The sequence below is a fragment of the Phytophthora infestans genome, genomic scaffold (assembly GCF_000142945.1).
Source record: "Phytophthora infestans T30-4 supercont1.73 genomic scaffold, whole genome shotgun sequence".
Classification (NCBI taxonomy): Eukaryota; Oomycota; class Peronosporomycetes; order Peronosporales; family Peronosporaceae; genus Phytophthora; species Phytophthora infestans.
The window spans coordinates 291,514-294,614 of record NW_003303686.1 but is presented as its reverse complement, the minus strand read 5'-3'; positions in this window follow the sequence as shown (position 1 = coordinate 294,614).

Genomic DNA, 3,101 nt, shown 5'->3' with positions numbered 1-3,101 from the left:
CGTAAACATGATTTATGTAAACGTGATGTATAAATGCATTTAAAATTGAACATCCCTACTCCGAACCGAAGATCTGCCTGTAGACAATGTTCTGGGTGTAGACCCCATCCTCCTCCTCCAGCTTTGGGTACTCGACCAGCACCTTGAATCTTGATCTTGAAGTAACTCGCGACATCGCAACGTACAGCTGCCCGTGGGAGAAGCAAGGCGTAGCAAGATACAGCCCCAAGTACTGCACCGTTTGTCCTTGCGCCTTGTTAATCGTCATCGCAAAGGCCGGTTGGACAGGAAACTGCTTGCGTCTCAAATGAAACGGAAAGCTCCGAATGTCTCCGTCACTGATGAAAACAATGCGGGGAATCAACACATGTTGCCCTTGTCGCTCACCTGTCATGATTGTGGCGTGGATGACATGTGGCTTGAGGGCCACGATTCGAAGCCGTGTTCCGTTGCACAACCCTAGATCTGGATTTAAGTTCCGCATCATCATGATAGGCATTCCTACCTTGAGAGTCAACTTGTGGGGAGGCATTCCACTAATATTCATCGAGTGGAGTACCTCCTGCTCGAAGAAATTGCCATCACCGTCGTCTTGTACAGAATCGGAAGACATGTATTCCCGCGCCTGTCCAGTTAATCGATCGGTCACCGCTTCATTGATGCGGTGCACGATTGCGTTCGTGGTCGTGAGGATCGTACGGTTAGCGAAATACTCATCGGTAGCAACTTCGGGGTTGTTAATCTCGCCATACATCTCGTCGATGATCCGATCCATGCCTCTTGGAATAACACCAGGACGAATTTCCAGGTCCTCATCCTCAGGCACAGGTGGATTCTCAATCAGCATATCGCGCGGGATCTTCATGTAATCGTTTCCTAGGGAAGGGTTTACATCATGCCTTCCCTCCCCGACTTGCAGCAGGAGCTCGGAGAACGCAGCCATTTCCTCAGCAGTGTCTGCAGTATCAGCTGTGCGCACTCGCATGTTTTCCGTAAGACGGAACGTCTGGAATTGGGGCCACAGCCTAGACGACTTGAGGCAAGCGTCAATTGTCTCGACGGGTGTTCCATTCTTAACGACCGGGAGAATCTGGCGGAAATCTCCCGAAAGTACAAACACTTTCCCCCCAAAAGGCTCGGTGTCGTTGTCAAGTATGTCCCGCAGTGTTCGGTCTACTGCCTCGAATGCGTGGCGATGGGCCATAGGTGCTTCGTCCCAAATAATTAAACTTGCATGCTTAATCAACTCCTGAATGTGGGAGTTCTTCCTGATACCGCACGTCGAGCTCTCGTTCAATTTCAAAGGGATCTTGAATGTAGAATGAGCTGTCCTACCACCCATGAGCAAGAGCGAGGCAATACCGCTAGACGCCACAGCGATGGCCATTTTCCCCGAGAGTCTGACTTTGGCCAGTATGTTTCGAAGCAGTGTAGATTTTCCAGTACCACCCGGGCCATCAACAAAAAATAGTTTCTTGCCTTCCTCCGGGCATTCAACCGCTTCAATAATCTGGTCGTAAACCACCCGCTGACTTTCGTTTAGCTGATCTTCTGTGTTTACAATAGTTTCCAAAGCTGACGCATCGTATCCAGTGAGCTCACGTCGAAGTAATCCGTTTTGGCGAAGCGCTTCACGAATCAATGTTGGGAACGACCCCAACTGAGGAAGCTCGTCGAAGTCAGCTACCGCATACCCACTCGCTTGAAGTAGTTCTTGAATGATCATCAGCGTTTCAAATTCGACCAACGCCGACTTGAAGGGGTCCATCAAAGCCTGATGTTTGCGTGCGAAGTCTTGGGAAAGATCCGCGAAAAACCGATCCCATAGAACACCAACATTTGCTGGAGCTGAATACACCAGAATGGTGACGAAGAGCTGGCGTAGTTGATACGGCATTTGGAACTCAGCCGCTTTCGTCAAACACGAAACCCACTCCTCGTCATTCTCCAAGTAGCCAGCCTCCCGCGCCGCAATTTGGAATGTTGGGCAGACAATTCCGCTAACCGTTCTCAAGTCTTCAAACGACGTTGGACCTCTACGCTGACTGAGCAGTAGCCGAAGGTAGAACCGCTCCATATCTCGAGGAGACACGTGAATCATGCGACCAACAGCAGCTTGATACTGTTTCCGGCGAACCCACCTTTTCGGTTGCCCTTTCTCCGGCGCTTTCCAGCAGAACTCTTTGGGGATATCCTGATACAACATCGTCCTGGCAATATGATTCTGAGGCTCTTCACTCGCACACAACTCAAAGAATCTGGTCAGCTTCGTGTGACTACCACGTTCCAAAACCGCCTCCGGGTTTTCCGTCTCGCGAAAGCAAATTGTCTGGCCTCTGACTCGAGATGAACCGTCAGCTGTGTCACCGCATGGGTTTTCCCCTGAATTGTGAAATCGAGCAGGCGCATGCAAGCTTCCACCGGAGAAATGTACCGGGCGCTCAAGAAACGTAGAATCTCATTTGGTTCTCGACGCGCACTCTGCTGCCCTCCTCGGACTTCTTCCACAGTGAGTATAGCCATGTCGGGTCCTTTGTACACATACTTGTACAGGTATTTAACCGCAGTAATATCCGTGCACACTTCGACATTGATGTGGCAGTTGTACTTCTGGGATAAGTACGGGTTGTACGGTACAACCCACTGGTTGATCGTAGCATTGTCGTATTCTCTGCCTTTGAACTTTAGAACACCTTCTTGCTGTCGACGTCGTCTGTACACTGGATATCCATTGGCATTGGCTTGTGTAACTTCTGCTAAGGGCTTCGGATATCCTTTGGTGCACTTGCCGTCCTTCATACACGCGCAGGAAGGGTTTGCAGGCCCGCATGGACCATGGAGCATGCATGACATGACCGTCTCATACAGCTGAGGGTTTGTATCCTTATCTGGGATCTCAGCGCATACCATCTTGTCTACGATCTCGCGCGTTCGAGGTTTGTCTTCTGGAATCGGTTTTGCTTGCAGAGTATTACTGATTCTCTTGAGCATTGATGGCTGAAGGTGCCAAGTTCTTCCCCGGTGCACGACTGAATTTTGCGGAAAACTTGCTACGCTTCCGTGATGATCGCCCTGCTATAATTTTCAAGGCGGAGACCAGC